The sequence below is a fragment of the Phallusia mammillata genome, chromosome 4 (assembly GCF_965637545.1).
Source record: "Phallusia mammillata chromosome 4, kaPhaMamm4.hap1.1, whole genome shotgun sequence".
NCBI classification, from domain to species: Eukaryota; Metazoa; Chordata; class Ascidiacea; order Phlebobranchia; family Ascidiidae; genus Phallusia; species Phallusia mammillata.
In genome coordinates this window covers 7656992-7674624 of record NC_137255.1, presented here as the reverse complement: position 1 = coordinate 7674624, position 17633 = coordinate 7656992, and the positions used below count along the sequence as shown (strand labels likewise).

General features: G+C 39.5%; 1 long non-coding RNA gene and 26 other non-coding genes across 27 annotated transcripts; 14 read left to right on the top strand and 13 right to left on the bottom strand.

Annotated features, from left to right (window-relative positions):
- Positions 1–1549: 1549 nt before the first annotated feature.
- Trnal-aag (transfer RNA leucine (anticodon AAG)) lies at positions 1550–1631 on the bottom strand. The gene has a single exon. It is a non-coding gene; the product is annotated as a tRNA-Leu (tRNA).
- A 405-nt stretch (positions 1632–2036) lies between these two features.
- On the bottom strand, positions 2037–2118 carry Trnal-aag (transfer RNA leucine (anticodon AAG)). Its single transcript has one exon. It is a non-coding gene; the product is annotated as a tRNA-Leu (tRNA).
- A 405-nt stretch (positions 2119–2523) lies between these two features.
- Positions 2524–2605, bottom strand: Trnal-uag (transfer RNA leucine (anticodon UAG)). The gene has a single exon. It is a non-coding gene; the product is annotated as a tRNA-Leu (tRNA).
- Positions 2606–3340: 735 nt separating this feature from the next.
- Positions 3341–3413, top strand: Trnav-cac (transfer RNA valine (anticodon CAC)). Its single transcript has one exon. It is a non-coding gene; the product is annotated as a tRNA-Val (tRNA).
- Positions 3414–3496: 83 nt separating this feature from the next.
- On the bottom strand, positions 3497–3578 carry Trnal-aag (transfer RNA leucine (anticodon AAG)). The gene has a single exon. It is a non-coding gene; the product is annotated as a tRNA-Leu (tRNA).
- Positions 3579–3983: 405 nt separating this feature from the next.
- Trnal-uag (transfer RNA leucine (anticodon UAG)) lies at positions 3984–4065 on the bottom strand. Its single transcript has one exon. It is a non-coding gene; the product is annotated as a tRNA-Leu (tRNA).
- A 251-nt stretch (positions 4066–4316) lies between these two features.
- Positions 4317–4389, top strand: Trnam-cau (transfer RNA methionine (anticodon CAU)). Its single transcript has one exon. It is a non-coding gene; the product is annotated as a tRNA-Met (tRNA).
- A 408-nt stretch (positions 4390–4797) lies between these two features.
- On the top strand, positions 4798–4870 carry Trnav-cac (transfer RNA valine (anticodon CAC)). Its single transcript has one exon. It is a non-coding gene; the product is annotated as a tRNA-Val (tRNA).
- An 82-nt stretch (positions 4871–4952) lies between these two features.
- Trnal-aag (transfer RNA leucine (anticodon AAG)) lies at positions 4953–5034 on the bottom strand. Its single transcript has one exon. It is a non-coding gene; the product is annotated as a tRNA-Leu (tRNA).
- A 249-nt stretch (positions 5035–5283) lies between these two features.
- Trnam-cau (transfer RNA methionine (anticodon CAU)) lies at positions 5284–5356 on the top strand. The gene has a single exon. It is a non-coding gene; the product is annotated as a tRNA-Met (tRNA).
- Positions 5357–5438: 82 nt separating this feature from the next.
- Trnal-aag (transfer RNA leucine (anticodon AAG)) lies at positions 5439–5520 on the bottom strand. Its single transcript has one exon. It is a non-coding gene; the product is annotated as a tRNA-Leu (tRNA).
- Positions 5521–5771: 251 nt separating this feature from the next.
- On the top strand, positions 5772–5844 carry Trnam-cau (transfer RNA methionine (anticodon CAU)). The gene has a single exon. It is a non-coding gene; the product is annotated as a tRNA-Met (tRNA).
- Positions 5845–6252: 408 nt separating this feature from the next.
- Positions 6253–6325, top strand: Trnav-cac (transfer RNA valine (anticodon CAC)). The gene has a single exon. It is a non-coding gene; the product is annotated as a tRNA-Val (tRNA).
- Positions 6326–6407: 82 nt separating this feature from the next.
- On the bottom strand, positions 6408–6489 carry Trnal-aag (transfer RNA leucine (anticodon AAG)). The gene has a single exon. It is a non-coding gene; the product is annotated as a tRNA-Leu (tRNA).
- A 249-nt stretch (positions 6490–6738) lies between these two features.
- Positions 6739–6811, top strand: Trnam-cau (transfer RNA methionine (anticodon CAU)). The gene has a single exon. It is a non-coding gene; the product is annotated as a tRNA-Met (tRNA).
- An 82-nt stretch (positions 6812–6893) lies between these two features.
- Positions 6894–6975, bottom strand: Trnal-aag (transfer RNA leucine (anticodon AAG)). The gene has a single exon. It is a non-coding gene; the product is annotated as a tRNA-Leu (tRNA).
- A 405-nt stretch (positions 6976–7380) lies between these two features.
- Trnal-aag (transfer RNA leucine (anticodon AAG)) lies at positions 7381–7462 on the bottom strand. Its single transcript has one exon. It is a non-coding gene; the product is annotated as a tRNA-Leu (tRNA).
- Positions 7463–7713: 251 nt separating this feature from the next.
- Positions 7714–7786, top strand: Trnam-cau (transfer RNA methionine (anticodon CAU)). The gene has a single exon. It is a non-coding gene; the product is annotated as a tRNA-Met (tRNA).
- A 408-nt stretch (positions 7787–8194) lies between these two features.
- Positions 8195–8267, top strand: Trnav-cac (transfer RNA valine (anticodon CAC)). Its single transcript has one exon. It is a non-coding gene; the product is annotated as a tRNA-Val (tRNA).
- Positions 8268–8349: 82 nt separating this feature from the next.
- On the bottom strand, positions 8350–8431 carry Trnal-aag (transfer RNA leucine (anticodon AAG)). The gene has a single exon. It is a non-coding gene; the product is annotated as a tRNA-Leu (tRNA).
- A 249-nt stretch (positions 8432–8680) lies between these two features.
- Positions 8681–8753, top strand: Trnam-cau (transfer RNA methionine (anticodon CAU)). The gene has a single exon. It is a non-coding gene; the product is annotated as a tRNA-Met (tRNA).
- Positions 8754–8835: 82 nt separating this feature from the next.
- Trnal-aag (transfer RNA leucine (anticodon AAG)) lies at positions 8836–8917 on the bottom strand. The gene has a single exon. It is a non-coding gene; the product is annotated as a tRNA-Leu (tRNA).
- A 405-nt stretch (positions 8918–9322) lies between these two features.
- Trnal-aag (transfer RNA leucine (anticodon AAG)) lies at positions 9323–9404 on the bottom strand. The gene has a single exon. It is a non-coding gene; the product is annotated as a tRNA-Leu (tRNA).
- A 251-nt stretch (positions 9405–9655) lies between these two features.
- On the top strand, positions 9656–9728 carry Trnam-cau (transfer RNA methionine (anticodon CAU)). The gene has a single exon. It is a non-coding gene; the product is annotated as a tRNA-Met (tRNA).
- Positions 9729–10128: 400 nt separating this feature from the next.
- Positions 10129–10201, top strand: Trnav-cac (transfer RNA valine (anticodon CAC)). The gene has a single exon. It is a non-coding gene; the product is annotated as a tRNA-Val (tRNA).
- Positions 10202–10601: 400 nt separating this feature from the next.
- Positions 10602–10674, top strand: Trnam-cau (transfer RNA methionine (anticodon CAU)). The gene has a single exon. It is a non-coding gene; the product is annotated as a tRNA-Met (tRNA).
- Positions 10675–11751: 1077 nt separating this feature from the next.
- Positions 11752–13375, top strand: LOC145224829 (uncharacterized). The gene is made up of 2 exons (XR_013859753.1): positions 11752–12539; positions 12700–13375. It is a non-coding gene; the product is annotated as an uncharacterized LOC145224829 (long non-coding RNA).
- Positions 13376–17633: the final 4258 nt, after the last annotated feature.

The window sequence follows — 17633 nt, the reverse complement described above, 5'->3', positions numbered from 1 at the left end:
AGTTCGTTCCTTACTCAGGCCAAACATTTGGTACAATATTTTATTTTCCGTCTGCATGACACAGAGAAAAAATTATACATGGAGTTTTGACAGGTGCAAAGAAATGGCAGCGGTGGGATTCGAACCCACGCCATCGAAATGACTGGTGCTTTAAACCAGCGACTTAGACCACTCGGTCACGCTACCATATGTGAATGATGGTTTGTTAAGTTAATGTGATCTGATGCAACAGAGATGGCAAATAACGATGTAGTAGAGTGTTTGCAACCAAAGTTTAGACAAATTTGATCCCGATTAAGAAATAAACACATACCATATGTTGTTGATCAACTCAAGTTTGTATCCAAACAAATTGGCATTGTCTGCATTCGCACATTATTTGTCGAAATACATATATTTTAGTTTCAAGGATGCAAATTTGCATGAGGTCATCAAGCTTCGATGGCGCAGTAGGCAGCGCGTGAGTCTCATAATCTCAAGGTCGTGAGTTCGATCCTCACTCGGGGCAAACTTTTGGAACAAAATTTTATTTTCCAACTGCATGACACAGAGGAAAATTTATACATGGAGTATTTGACAGGTGCAAAGAAACGGCAGCGGTGGAATTCGAACCCACGCCATCGAAATGACTGGTGCCTAAAACCAGCGCCTTAGACCACTCGGCCACTCTACCACATGAGAATGATGGTTTGCTAAGTTAATGTGATCTGATGCAACAGAGATGGCAAATAACGATGTGGTAGAGAGTTTGCAACCAAAGTTTAGACAAATTTGACCCCGATTAAGAAATAAACACATACCATATGTTGTTGATCAACTCAAGTTTGTATCCAAACAAATTGGCATTGTCTGCATTCCCACATTATTTGTCGAAATACATATAAGTTATTTTAGTTACAAGGATGAGTACATCAAGCCTCGATGGCGCAGTAGGCAGCGCGTGAGTCTCACAATCTCAAGGTCGTGAGTTCGTTCCTTACTCAGGCCAAACATTTGGTACAATATTTTATTTTCCGTCTGCATGACACAGAGAAAAAATTATACATGGAGTTTTGACAGGTGCAAAGAAATGGCAGCGGTGGGATTCGAACCCACGCCATCGAAATGACTGGTGCCTTAAACCAGCGACTTAGACCACTCGGTCACGCTACCATATGTGAATGATGGTTTGTTAAGTTAATGTGATCTGATGCAACAGAGATGGCAAATAACGATGTGGTAGAGAGTTTGCAACCAAAGTTTAGACAAATTTGACCCCGATTAAGAAATAAACACATACCATATGTTGTTGATCAACTCAAGTTTGTATCCAAACAAATTGGCATTGTCTGCATTCCCACATTATTTGTCGAAATACATATAAGTTATTTTAGTTACAAGGATGAGTACATCAAGCCTCGATGGCGCAGTAGGCAGCGCGTGAGTCTCACAATCTCAAGGTCGTGAGTTCGTTCCTTACTCAGGCCAAACATTTGGTACAATATTTTATTTTCCGTCTGCATGACACAGAGAAAAAATTATACATCGACTTTTGACAGGTGCAAAGAAATGGCAGCGGTGGGATTCGAACCCACGCCATCGAAATGACTGGTGCCTTAAACCAGCGCCTTAGACCACTCGGCCACGCTACCACATGAGAACAGTGTTTTGCTAAGTTAATGTGAACTAATGCAACAGAGATGGCAAATAACGATGTGGTAGAGGGTTTGCAACCAAAGTTTAGACAAATTTGACCCCGATTAAGAAATAAACACATACCACATGTTGTTGATCAATTCAAGTTTGTATCCAAACAAATTGGCATTGTCTGCCATCCCACATTATTTGTCGAAATACATATATTTTAGTTACAAGGGTGCAAATTTTCATGAGTACATCAAGCCTCGTTGGCGCAGTAGGCAGCGCGTGAGTCTCATAACCTCAAGGTCGTGAGTTCGATCCTCACTCGGGGCAAACTTTTGGTACAATATTTTATTTTCCGTCTGCATGACACAGAAAAAAAATTAAACATGGAGTTTTTGACAGGGGCAAAGAAATGGCAGCGGTGGGATTCGAACCCACGTCATCGAAATGACTGGTGCCTTAAACCAGCGCCTTAGACCACTCGGCCTCGCTACCACATGAGAACAGTGTTTTGCTAAGTTAATGTGATCTGATGCAACAGAGATGGCAAATAACGATGTGGTAGAGGGTTTGCAACCAAGGTTTAGACAAGTTTGACCCCGATTAAGAAATAAACACATACCACATGCTGTTGATCAACTCAAGTTTGTATCCAAACAAATTGGCATTGTCTGCATTCCCACATTATTTGTCGAAATACATATATTTTAGTTACAAGGATGCAAATTTGCATCAGGTCATCAAGCCTCGATGGCGCAGTAGGCAGCGCGTGAGTCTCATAATCTCAAGGTCGTGAGATCGATCCTCACTCGGGGCAAACTTTTGGTACAATATTTTATTTTCCGTCTGCATGAGACAGAGAAAAAATTATACATGGAGTTTTTGACAGGTGCAAAGAAAAGGAAGCGGTGGGATTCGAACCCACGCCATCGAAATGACTGGTGCCTAAAACCAGCGCCTTAGACCACTCGGCCACGCTACCACATGAGAGCAATGTTTTGCTAAGTTAATGTGATCTGATGCAACAGAGATGGCAAATAACGATGTGGTAGAGGATTTGCAACCAAGGTTTAGACAAATTTGACCCCAATTAAGAAATAAACACATACCACATGTTGTTGATCAACTCAAGTTTGTATCCAAACAAATTGGCATTGTCTGCATTCGCACATTATTTGTCGAAATACATATATTTTAGTTGCAAGGATGCAAATTTACATGAGGTCATCAAGCCTCGATGGCGCAGTAGGCAGCGCGTGAGTCTCATAATCTCAAGGTAGTGAGTTCGATCCTCACTCGGGGCAAACTTTTGATACAATATTTTATTTTCCATCTGCATGACACAGAGAAAAGATTATACATGGAGATTTGACAGGTGCAAAGAAATGGCAGCGGTGGGATTCGAACCCACGCCATCGAAATGACTGGTGCCTTAAACCAGCGACTTAGACCACTCGGTCACGCTACCACATGAGAACAGTGTTTTGCTCAGTTAATGTGATCTGATGCAACAGAGATGGCAAATAACGATGTGGTAGAGGGTTTGCAACCAAAGTTTAGACAAATTTGACCCCGATTAAGAAATGAACACATACCATATGTTGTTGATCAACTCAAGTTTGTATCCAAACAAATTGGCATTGTCTGCATTCCCACATTATTTGTCGAAATACATATATTTTAGTTACAAGGATGCAAATTTGCATGAGTACATCAAGCCTCGATGGCGCAGTAGGCAGCGCGTGAATCTCACAATCTCAAGGTCGTGAGTTCGATCCTCACTCGGGGCAAACTTTTGGTACAATATTTTATTTTCCAAGTGCATGACACAGAGAAAAAATTATACATGGAATTTTTGACAGGTGCAAAGAAATGGCAGCGGTGGGATTCGAACCCACGCCATCGAAATGACTGTTGCCTTAAACCAGCGCCTTAGACCACTCGGCCACGCGACCATATGAGAACAGTGTTTTGCTAAGTTAATGTGATCTGATGCAACAGAGATGGCAAATAACGATGTGGTAGAGGGTTTGCAACCAAAGTTTAGACAAATTTGACCCCGATTAAGAAATAAACACATACCATATGTTGTTGATCAACTCAAGTTTGTATCCAAACAAATTGGCATTGTCTGCATTCGCACATTATTTGTCGAAATACATATATTTTAGTTACAAGGATGCAAATTTGCATGAGGTCATCAAGCTTCGATGGCGCAGTAGGCAGCGCGTGAGTCTCATAATCTCAAGGTCGTGAGTGCGATCCTCACTCGGGGCAAACTTCTGGTACAATATTTTATTTTCCAAGTGCATGACACAGAGAAAAAATTATACATGGAGTATTTGACAGGTGCAAAGAAATGGCAGCGGTGGGATTCGAACCCACGCCATCGAAATGACTGGTGCCTAAAACCAGCGCCTTAGACCACTCGGTCACGCTACCATATGTGAATGATGGTTTGTTAAGTTAATGTGACCTGATGCAACAGAGATGGCAAATAACGATGTAGTAGAGAGTTTGCAACCAAAGTTTAGACAAATTTGACCCCGATTAAGAAATAAACACATACCATATAGTTTGTTGATCAACTCAAGTTTGTATCCAAACAAATTGGCATTGTCTGCATTCGCACATTATTTGTCGAAATACATATATTTTAGTTACAAGGATGCAAATTTACATGAGGTCATCAAGCCTCGATGGCGCAGTAGGCAGCGCGTGAGTCTCATAATCTCAAGGTCGTGAGTTCGATCCTCACTCGGGGCAAACTTTTGATACAATATTTTATTTGCCAACTGCATGAGACAGAGAAAATATTATACATGGAGTTTTGACAGGTGCAAAGAAATGGCAGCGGTGGGATTCGAACCCACGCCATCGAAATGACTGGTGCCCTAGACCACTCGGTCACGCTACCATATGTGAATGATGGTTTGCTAAGTTAATGTGATCTGATGCAACAGAGATGGCAAATAACGATGTGGTGGAGGGTTTGCAACCAAAGTTTAGACAAATTTGACCCCGATTAAGAAATAAACACATACCATATGTTGTTGATCAACTCAAGTTTGTATCCAAACAAATTGGCATTGTCTGCATTCCCACATTCCCACATTATTCGTCGAAATACATATATTTTAGTTACAAGGATGCAAATTTGCATGAGTACATCAAGCCTCGATGGCGCAGTAGGCAGCGCGTGAATCTCACAATCTCAAGGTCGTGAGTTCGATCCTCACTCGGGGCAAACGTTTGGTACAATATTTTATTTTCCGTCTGCATTACACAGAGAAAAAATTATACATGGAGTTTTGACAGGTGCAAAGAAATGGAAGCGGTGGGATTCGAACCCACGCCATCGAAATGACTGGTGCCTTAAACCAGCGCCTTAGACCACTCGGCCTCGCTACCACATGAGAACAGTGTTTTGCTAAGTTAATGTGATCTGATGCAACAGAGATGGCAAATAACGATGTGGTAGAGGGTTTGCAACCAAAGTTTAGACAAATTTGACCCCGATTAAGAAATAAACACATACCATATGTTGTTGATCAACTCAAGTTTGTATCCAAACAAATTGGCATTGTCTGCATTCGCACATTATTTGTCGAAATACATATATTTTAGTTACAAGGATGCAAATTTACATGAGGTCATCAAGCCTCGATGGCGCAGTAGGCAGCGCGTGAGTCTCATAATCTCAAGGTCGTGAGTTCGATCCTCACTCGGGGCAAACTTTTGGTACAATATTTTATTTTCCGTCTGCATGAAACAGAGAAAAAATTATACGTGGAGTTTTGACAGGTACAAAGAAATGGCAGCGGTGGGATTCGAACCCACGCCATCGAAATGACTGGTGCCTTAAACCAGCGCCTTAGACCACTCGGCCACGCAACCACATGTGAATGATGGTTTGTTAAGTTAATGTGATCTGATGCAACAGAGATGGCAAATAACGATGTGGTAGAGGGTTTGCAACCAAAGTTTAGACAAATTTGACCCCGATTAAGAAATAAACACATACCATATAGTTTGTTGATCAACTCAAATTTGTATCCAAACAAATTGGCATTGTCTGAATTCCCACATTATTTTTCGAAATACATATATTTTAGTTACAAGGATGCAAATTTACATGAGGTCATCAAGCCTCGATGGCGCAGTAGGCAGCGCGTGAGTCTCATAATCTCAAGGTCGTGAGTTCGATCCTCACTCGGGGCAAACTTTTGATACAATATTTTATTTGCCAACTGCATGAGACAGAGAAAATATTATACATGGAGTTTTGACAGGTGCAAAGAAATGGCAGCGGTGGGATTCGAACCCACGCCATCGAAATGACTGGTGCCCTAGACCACTCGGTCACGCTACCATATGTGAATGATGGTTTGCTAAGTTAATGTGATCTGATGCAACAGAGATGGCAAATAACGATGTGGTGGAGGGTTTGCAACCAAAGTTTAGACAAATTTGACCCCGATTAAGAAATAAACACATACCATATGTTGTTGATCAACTCAAGTTTGTATCCAAACAAATTGGCATTGTCTGCATTCCCACATTCCCACATTATTCGTCGAAATACATATATTTTAGTTACAAGGATGCAAATTTGCATGAGTACATCAAGCCTCGATGGCGCAGTAGGCAGCGCGTGAATCTCACAATCTCAAGGTCGTGAGTTCGATCCTCACTCGGGGCAAACGTTTGGTACAATATTTTATTTTCCGTCTGCATTACACAGAGAAAAAATTATACATGGAGTTTTGACAGGTGCAAAGAAATGGAAGCGGTGGGATTCGAACCCACGCCATCGAAATGACTGGTGCCTTAAACCAGCGCCTTAGACCACTCGGCCTCGCTACCACATGAGAACAGTGTTTTGCTAAGTTAATGTGATCTGATGCAACAGAGATGGCAAATAACGATGTGGTAGAGGGTTTGCAACCAAAGTTTAGACAAATTTGACCCCGATTAAGAAATAAACACATACCATATGTTGTTGATCAACTCAAGTTTGTATCCAAACAAATTGGCATTGTCTGCATTCGCACATTATTTGTCGAAATACATATATTTTAGTTACAAGGATGCAAATTTACATGAGGTCATCAAGCCTCGATGGCGCAGTAGGCAGCGCGTGAGTCTCATAATCTCAAGGTCGTGAGTTCGATCCTCACTCGGGGCAAACTTTTGGTACAATATTTTATTTTCCGTCTGCATGAAACAGAGAAAAAATTATACGTGGAGTTTTGACAGGTACAAAGAAATGGCAGCGGTGGGATTCGAACCCACGCCATCGAAATGACTGGTGCCTTAAACCAGCGCCTTAGACCACTCGGCCACGCAACCACATGTGAATGATGGTTTGTTAAGTTAATGTGATCTGATGCAACAGAGATGGCAAATAACGATGTGGTAGAGGGTTTGCAACCAAAGTTTAGACAAATTTGACCCCGATTAAGAAATAAACACATACCATATAGTTTGTTGATCAACTCAAATTTGTATCCAAACAAATTGGCATTGTCTGAATTCCCACATTATTTTTCGAAATACATATATTTTAGTTACAAGGATGCAAATTTGTATGAGGTCATCAAGCCTCGATGGCGCAGTAGGCAGGGCGTGAGTCTCATAATCTCAAGGTCGTGAGTTCGATCCTCACTCGGGGCAAACTTTTGGTACAACATTTTTTTTTCCGTCTGCATGACACAGAGAAAAATTATACATGGAATTTTGACAGGTGCAAAGAAATGGCAGCGGTGGGATTCGAACCCACGCCATCGAAATGACTGGTGCCTTAAACCAGCGCCTTAGACCACTCGGCCACGCTACCACATGTGAATGATGGTTTATTAAGTTAATGTGATCTGGTGCAACAGAGATGGCAAATAACGATGTAGTAGGGGGTTTGCAACCAAAGTTTAGACAAATTTGACCCCGATTAAGAAATAAACACATACCATATAGTTTGTTGATCAACTCAAATTTGTATCCAAACAAATTGGCATTGTCTGCATTCGCACATTATTTGTCGAAATACATATATTTTAGTTACAAGGATGCAAATTTACATGAGGTCATCAAGCCTCGATGGCGCAGTAGGCAGCGCGTGAGTCTCATAATCTCAAGGTCGTGAGTTCGATCCTCACTCGGGGCAAACTTTTGATACAATATTTTATTTGCCAACTGCATGAGACAGAGAAAATATTATACATGGAGTTTTGACAGGTGCAAAGAAATGGCAGCGGTGGGATTCGAACCCACGCCATCGAAATGACTGGTGCCCTAGACCACTCGGTCACGCTACCATATGTGAATGATGGTTTGCTAAGTTAATGTGATCTGATGCAACAGAGATGGCAAATAACGATGTGGTGGAGGGTTTGCAACCAAAGTTTAGACAAATTTGACCCCGATTAAGAAATAAACACATACCATATGTTGTTGATCAACTCAAGTTTGTATCCAAACAAATTGGCATTGTCTGCATTCCCACATTCCCACATTATTCGTCGAAATACATATATTTTAGTTACAAGGATGCAAATTTGCATGAGTACATCAAGCCTCGATGGCGCAGTAGGCAGCGCGTGAATCTCACAATCTCAAGGTCGTGAGTTCGATCCTCACTCGGGGCAAACGTTTGGTACAATATTTTATTTTCCGTCTGCATTACACAGAGAAAAAATTATACATGGAGTTTTGACAGGTGCAAAGAAATGGAAGCGGTGGGATTCGAACCCACGCCATCGAAATGACTGGTGCCTTAAACCAGCGCCTTAGACCACTCGGCCTCGCTACCACATGAGAACAGTGTTTTGCTAAGTTAATGTGATCTGATGCAACAGAGATGGCAAATAACGATGTGGTAGAGGGTTTGCAACCAAAGTTTAGACAAATTTGACCCCGATTAAGAAATAAACACATACCATATGTTGTTGATCAACTCAAGTTTGTATCCAAACAAATTGGCATTGTCTGCATTCGCACATTATTTGTCGAAATACATATATTTTAGTTACAAGGATGCAAATTTACATGAGGTCATCAAGCCTCGATGGCGCAGTAGGCAGCGCGTGAGTCTCATAATCTCAAGGTCGTGAGTTCGATCCTCACTCGGGGCAAACTTTTGGTACAATATTTTATTTTCCGTCTGCATGAAACAGAGAAAAAATTATACGTGGAGTTTTGACAGGTACAAAGAAATGGCAGCGGTGGGATTCGAACCCACGCCATCGAAATGACTGGTGCCTTAAACCAGCGCCTTAGACCACTCGGCCACGCAACCACATGTGAATGATGGTTTGTTAAGTTAATGTGATCTGATGCAACAGAGATGGCAAATAACGATGTGGTAGAGGGTTTGCAACCAAAGTTTAGACAAATTTGACCCCGATTAAGAAATAAACACATACCATATAGTTTGTTGATCAACTCAAATTTGTATCCAAACAAATTGGCATTGTCTGAATTCCCACATTATTTTTCGAAATACATATATTTTAGTTACAAGGATGCAAATTTGTATGAGGTCATCAAGCCTCGATGGCGCAGTAGGCAGGGCGTGAGTCTCATAATCTCAAGGTCGTGAGTTCGATCCTCACTCGGGGCAAACTTTTGGTACAATATTTTTTTTTCCGTCTGCATGACACAGAGAAAAATTATACATGGAATTTTGACAGGTGCAAAGAAATGGCAGCGGTGGGATTCGAACCCACGCCATCGAAATGACTGGTGCCTTAAACCAGCGCCTTAGACCACTCGGCCACGCTACCACATGTGAATGATGGTTTATTAAGTTAATGTGATCTGGTGCAACAGAGATGGCAAATAACGATGTAGTAGGGGGTTTGCAACCAAAGTTTAGACAAATTTGACCCCGATTAAGAAATAAACACATACCATATAGTTTGTTGATCAACTCAAATTTGTATCCAAACAAATTGGCATTGTCTGCATTCCCACATTATTTGTCGAAATACATATATTTTAGTTACAAGGATGCAAATTTACATGAGGTCATCAAGCCTCGATGGCGCAGTAGGCAGCGCGTGAGTCTCATAATCTCAAGGTCGTGAGTTCGATCCTCACTCGGGGCAAACTTTTGATACAATATTTTATTTTCCAACTGCATGAGACAGAGAAAATATTATACATGGAGTTTTGACAGGTGCAAAGAAATGGCAGCGGTGGGATTCGAACCCACGCCATCGAAATGACTGGTGCCCTAGACCACTCGGTCACGCTACCATATGTGAATGATGGTTTGCTAAGTTAATGTGATCTGATGCAACAGAGATGGCAAATAACGATGTGTTGGAGGGTTTGCAACCAAAGTTTAGACAAATTTGACCCCGATTAAGAAATAAACACATACCATATGTTGTTGATCAACTCAAGTTTGTATCCAAACAAATTGGCATTGTCTGCATTCCCACATTATTTGTCGAAATACATATATTTTAGTTACAAGGATGCAAATTTGCAAGAGTACATCAAGCCTCGATGGCGCAGTAGGCAGCGCGTGAATCTCACAATCTCAAGGTCGTGAGTTCGATCCTCACTCGGGGCAAACGTTTGGTACAATATTTTATTTTCCGTCTGCATGACACAGAGAAATAATTATACATGGAGTTTTGACAGGTGCAAAGAAATGGAAGCGGTGGGATTCGAACCCACGCCATCGAAATGATTGGTGCCCTAGACCACTCGGTCACGCTACCATATGTGAATGATGGTTTGCTAAGTTAATGTGATCTGATGCAACAGAGATGGCAAATAACGATGTGGTGGAGGGTTTGCAACCAAAGTTTAGACAAATTTGACCCCGATTAAGAAATAAACACATACCATATGTTGTTGATCAACTCAAGTTTGTATCCAAACAAATTGGCATAGTCTGCATTCCCACATTATTTGTCGAAATACATATATTTTAGTTACAAGGATGCAAATTTACATGAGGTCATCAAGCCTCGATGGCGCAGTAGGCAGCGCGTGAGTCTCATAATCTCAAGGTCGTGAGTTCGATCCTCACTCGGGGCAAACTTTTGATACAATATTTTATTTTCCAACTGCATGAGACAGAGAAAATATTATACATGGAGTTTTGACAGGTGCAAAGAAATGGCAGCGGTGGGATTCGAACCTACTACACTGTGAGCGCCTAATTTTGCTGACTCAGCAAAAAAATTGTTTCGAATTTTTTATTTTTTTGAAAAAACGTTTCCGAATTTTAAATTTGTTTTAAGGAAAAATTGTTTCGAAAAAAATGTTTCAACATAAATAAAAGCAAAATAATGTTTTAACGTAGATCAAAAATGACTATGTCTCCCTAATTGCTGTTTTTATAATTATTGAAGGGCTTTCAAATAATTATTTAAAAAAATCCGCTGCGGTGGCGATAGAGGACCATTTTGTATTGAGTTTGCGGCGAAGATTATTGTGTATCAAACACAAGTTGTTGCACGCGAATTCATGGATTGTGAAACGGGGCTACTTTTAACGCAAAAGATCTGTATTTTGGTGTGTTTTTCAATAACTTGTTTTAACGACCAACTATTTTTTTTTGTAAATTGTCTTGCCAACAATAAAATTAAATGTTACGTAAAAATGACGTCATTGGTTGCTGGGCAACAGGTATTCTTTGCTGAAAAGCGGTTTTATTGGCACTAGTTTGACGAAAAATGTTTTTCTGCATCGTTTGCTGGCAAATTTGAGAAAATAGTCTTTGAGAAAACTATTGTGATGATAAAATGTAAAAGATATAAATGACCCCGACTGTTTTAGATAATAAAAAAATGTTAAAAACTGATTTAATCAAAGTAGTTCGATTTATCAAAGTTACACTGTTTAAAGTCTTTATCAAAAGTAAACTTATTTTTTGGCTACTGGAAATAGGAAAGTGCAAACCAATGGAAAGTCACAATACATTTACCAGTTCTATGATAAGATGAGCGAAATGTGCACAGAAACTTGCTGCTTAAATTAGTGAAAAATTTATTCGGTGGCCAGTTATGTTTGCCAATATATTGAAGAAACTGTTGGTGGTTAGGTTTTCAAATGAATCAGTCATTGATATTTAAGTATCCCAACTAAAAAAGAATTATCTACAAAATTGTCTACGTGACAGATAAAAAAGCAAAAATCATTTATTTATTTAATTGCTTAATGTAACTTTCTGACATTTAGTATTCTGGCACCACATGCATTGGACTTCATGTAACTACTGTGTTTCAGTTTATGAAGCTATACAAACAGCAATGTCATGCCTAATGCAAGAAATAGATAACAAGAAATAGAAAACTAATTAATGCAAGAAATATATTTTAGACTTAAAGAATCAGATTCAACTAAACTAGTCCCTTTAAATGCAGTCATATCAGGAAAGCCATGCCGTTTGTTAAGGGCAGGAAAGCAAATTTTCCAAATATATGTACTGCAACCTTCCCATTTTGTGTATAAATATTAGATCACAGTGGGTTTAGTGTAAATTTTTGGTAAATGAATATTTTTATTTGGAAATGATCGCAGGTTATTAAGATTAAACATTGAAATAACAATAGTATGTGAAATGGAAAATCAGTCTACATGGTGAAATTTGCAACAGCTTGTCCAATTTTGTACCTCAAAGATTAGAACCTGACAAAACAGTGAAGCAATGCAAAGTGACTGTCGACGGTGGGAATTGGGGAAGCATTTAGGTTCACTTTAGGACAATACCTCCAAGAAGGCTAACAAGCACAAAAAGAATCAACAGGAACATGCAGAGGGTTGGCTGAGATTGTCATCCAGTAGACTATTTATAAAAAAAGATCCCCTGTCAAGTCATTGTTTGTGAAAGAAATTTGCTTATATGAGCTCACTGAAGGTTCTAAAAGTGTCCACAAAACCATTAATGCAAACAGCATGTTACTTTTCTTAAAGTAATGTTATTGTTTGGCCATTCTTTCCACCTGTACACAAGTTACACTTAATACCTATTTGAAAACCTTCATTAATGTTAATGCCATTTAACCTTCATGCTGTTTATGGTCTTTATGTCTTGGATCTTGGATAAACGCAAAAAAGCTTTGTTCTCTAATCTTGAATTATTGGCAAAAGTGATCTATGAGATGATGAATTAAAAATCTGTTTTTAATTTAAGCATTCTGTTTGATGGCATGTTGTAATAACCTCATTATTTATTGATGTAGCTTAAACCATGACAGCTGGTTTATGTTATTTTGAATGTAGCAAAGCATTGTAATGGCACCTATGCACAGCTGTTTCACCTTACTGTTTTTCAGTCTATATGCCTGATGACAAAAAATATTTGTGTAATTTTAAAGATGTAGGTAAAAGGATTACTGTCATGTATAATCATTTGATTAAATCTTCTATCTACAGGCTAGATCCCTTGTGTATATAAGCAGATTTTCATTTCTTGAACCAAATTATTGTGGTATATCAACTTACCATGTCTCATTCACATTTATTTCTGCCTTTATATAACTGTGTGAACCAATGTCGAAGTGTTGGTAAAGTGCTTTGTTTTACCTGATTTATTATGTTTACTATGATACTAATTACTAATAAGCACAATACTGTATAGTTGAGTTGATATCATCAGGTTTTTGTGGCCACACAATGATTTATTTGGTGGTGAATTAGAGTCATTTTGTATGAGAAGCGCAATCCTCGTATTATGCTTGGGTAACTGAGTGGCTTTATCTTTTTAAATCAATAAAATGTCGTTCTTACCATGTGCATTTGGTGTTTATCGTTGTAATTATTAACTAGTTCTAACAGGCTTTAGATCACAAACGACTTAACGTAAATGCAAAAGATTTTCTCAGGTCAACTAACCTATACCATGTAAGTAGTAAACACAAGCAAAATACCGTTTCAATGTGATCAAAACTTGGAAAATGAGAGGCACACATCATCAGCGAATGCCGGGCATGACCGCTTAAAAGTGGTTTCATGTGCATTTCCTTAAAAATGATTTTATGTGGACACAAGCTGCGGACGCCCATGCAGGGATATGCAGCATTTTTCGTTGGTGGGTCATATAACCAATTTCGAACATCAAGCGAGGGCCATACAATTTTTGTCATGTACACAATAAATTTAAAATTCTTCTAAAGCAGGGGTGTCCAACACGTGGCACGCAGAGCATTTGAAAATGGCACACAAGTTTTGCACATTTACATGGTAAACATAAGGATTTGTCACGCAATTAAATTTGTTTCTATTGATTTTTCATGGCCTTTATTCTAACTTCAGTAAAGATTATCAGTAGTAAAATTACACAACCCACTAATTTGTTCGTGAAATTGTTCGTTTTTTGACAAAACTTATGCCCCGTTGCAAACCATTTGTATTTTGTGTTGTATAAACAGAATAAAAGGTTTCTGGAGTACCATAAACAAGTTTACTCGCATTTGACGACATAATTTTTTCTAATCATTTAATAGGGTTCTACATATTGGCCAAATATTCGGATTGAGTCCGTACCGTTAAGACGTTTAAGACATGGTTTGGAAAAAGTACCAAACGTTGATACGCGAGTATATTTTAAAGCCAAAATTGGCACGGCGGTGTGTACGCGTTGGACACCCTTGTTCTAAAGCATCAATACATTTGTTTTCTCAAAAATACGGTTTCGCCGCCACACTGGCTTTCACAACAAAGTAATTGTTTACAAGACGAAGGGAATTGTTACGTCACAGTCGGAAGTACCTTCAAGCTGCTGCATGGCCCACCTGATAGTAAACGCTGGTTTAACTTATATTTGCTACGTATAGTATAGCAACTTAAAACATTTATTAAAAACAAGCGGAAAATTTTGCTGAATTCCTATATACAAGACTTGCATTATTTCTCTGAATCAGTGTGTTGATGAGGGCCACACTAAATAGCTTCACGGGCCGGATTGTGGCCCACGGGCCGCCTGTTGCACACCCCTGGTTTAAGGCAAATGCAAAGGTTCAACGCATTAAGTTCGCTAATGATGTGCGCCTTACATTTTCTAAATTTTGATCACATTGAAACGATATTTTGTTGTGTTTACTACTTACATTTTATAGTAGACCTGTAAAAATCGTTTGCATTTACGTTAAGTCGTTCAATTGTGATTTAGTGCCTGTATAATTTAGCTGTGTCGACAGCACATCAAATCATTTCAAAGCGGTCATACCTGGCGTTGCCTATGTAACGGCAGGAAACGAATTTTTAAAATGGTAACAAATTTTCTTAACGGTGAAATACGAAGTTTGTGGGACGTGCAAATTTGTTCCAAACAACGAAATTTGTTATTGATTGTCCACGTGGATGTGCTACTGGTTTTATTAGTTCAAGATAGCAAACAATATGCACTTTGATTGCTGACGATAAATTGAGTTTTCATTGATTAAAGTTGTCTTTGAACGGGTACCACAACGTCGTCTCTAAAATATGAACAAACAGAGATAAAATTAAACGGTTTTCACAAATCAACTTGGAATTGCAATCAGAAACAGCTTGCAAAGTTCAGTTAAGCGAAACAGAAATGACAAGCGAACATCATACTTATTTTCGTGGGCACAACCGCTAACGATGTAGGTCGCTTCAGTAGATGCATTGCGCCACAATCATAACAATTGACTGTTACGCCATAGGCGCGGTAACAAACAGCGGTTAGTGAACTAGAAATTGTTGTAGCCAATGGACCTCATAAACCCTGCCTTTTTAGTCCGTCAAGGATTATACGCACTATAAATTTTCGTGAACTTTTACAAAACGTATGCATTGATTCACAACAACCCAGTTTTAAGAAGTAATAAAAAAGGTTGGTGTCACTACCTTATTGGCTTTAAAACACGAACGAACAAAGATAAAGTTAAACGTTTTCCACGATCCAACTTGGAATCTCAGTCAGACGTAGCTTGCAAAGTTTCAGTTTGTTTAGTTTTGCAAAACGGATATAAAAAGCGAAATTCATTCTTATTTTCGAGGGCACGAAGTAGCTCTGAATATACCTTGTTGACTCCAAAACGCAAACGAACTGAAACGGTTTTCACCAGCCAATTTGGAATTGGAGTCAGACATAGCTTGCAAAGTTCCAGTTTGTTCATGTTAGTGAAACCGAAATGACAAGCGAACATGATAGTTATTTTCGTGGGCACGACCGCTAACGCCATAGAAGTAGGTCGCCCTTAGCATACCTTAGTGGCTCGAAAACACGAAGGAACTGGTTTAAAATTAAACGGTTTTCACGAACCAACTTGGATTTGCAAGCAGAAACAGCTGACAAAGTTCCAGTTTGTTCAGGTTAGCGAAACCGAAGTGACAAGCGAACACGATAGTTATTTTCGTGGGCAGGCCCCTAATTCAATAGAAGTAGGTTGCCCTTAGCATACCTTAGTGACTCTGAAACACGAACGAACTGGTTTAAAATTAAACGATTTTCACGAGCCAACTTGGATTTGCAAGCAGAAACATCTGGCAAAGTTTCAGTTTGTTCAGGTTAGCGAAACCGAAATGACAAGCGAACATGATAGTTATTTTCGTGGGCACGACCGCTAACGCGATATAAGTAGGTCGCCCTTAGCATACCTTAGTGGCTCTAAAACACGAACGAAGTGGTTTAAAATTAAACGGTTTTCACGAGCCAACTTGGATTTACAACTACAAACAGCTTGCAAAGTTTCAGTTTGTTCAGGTTAGCGAAACCGAAGTGACAAGCGAACATGATAGTTATTTTCGTGGGCACGACCGCTAACGCGATATAAGTAGGTCGCCCTTAGCATACTTTACTGGCTCTAAAACACGAACGAACTGGTTTGAAATTAAACGGTTTTCACGAGCCAACTTGGATTTGCAACCAGAAACATCTGGCAAAGTTTCAGTTGGTTCAGGTTAGTGAAACCGAAATGACAAGCGAACATGATAGTTACTTTCGTGGGCACGACAGCTAACGCAATAGAAGTAGGTCGCCCTTAGCATACTTTACTGGCTCTAAAACACGAACGAACAGGTTTAAAATTAAACGGTTTTCACGAACCAACTTGGATTTGCAACCAGAAACAGCTTGCAAAATTTCAGTTTGTTCAGGTTAGTGAAACCGAAATGACAAGCGAACATGATAGTTATTTTCGTGGGCACGCCCCTAATTCAATAGAAGTAGGTTACCCTTAGCATACCTTAGTGGCTCGAAAACACGAACGAACTGGTTTAAAATTAAACGGTTTTCACGAGCCAACTTGGATTTGCAACCAGAAACATCTGGCAAAGTTTCAGTTGGTTCAGGTTAGTGAAACCGAAATGACAAGCGAACATGATAGTTATTTTCGTGGGCACGACCGCTAACGCAATAGAAGTAGGTCGCCCTTAGCATACTTTACTGGCTCTAAAACACGAACGAACAGGTTTAAAATTAAACGGTTTTCACGAACCAACTTGGATTTGCAACCAGAAACAGCTTGCAAAATTTCAGTTTGTTCAGGTTAGTGAAACCGAAATGACAAGCGAACATGATAGTTATTTTCGTGGGCACGCCCCTAATTCAATAGAAGTAGGTTACCCTTAGCATACCTTAGTGGCTCGAAAACACGAACGAACTGGTTTAAAATTAAACGGTTTTGACGAGCCAACTTGGATTTGCAACCAGAAACATCTGGCAAAGTTTCAGTTGGTTCAGGTTAGTGAAACCGAAATGACAAGCGAACATGATAGTTATTTTCGTGGGCACGACCGCTAACGCAATAGAAGTAGGTCGCCCTTAGCATACTTTACTGGCTCTAAAACACGAACGAACAGGTTATAAATTAAACGGTTTTCACGAACCAACTTGGATTTGCAACCAGAAACAGCTTGCAAAATTTCAGTTTGTTCAGGTTAGTGAAACCGAAATGACAAGCGAACATGATAGTTATTTTCGTGGGCACGCCCCTAATTCAATAGAAGTAGGTTACCCTTAGCATACCTTAGTGGCTCGAAAACACGAACGAACTGATTTGAAATTAAACGGTTTTCACGAGCCA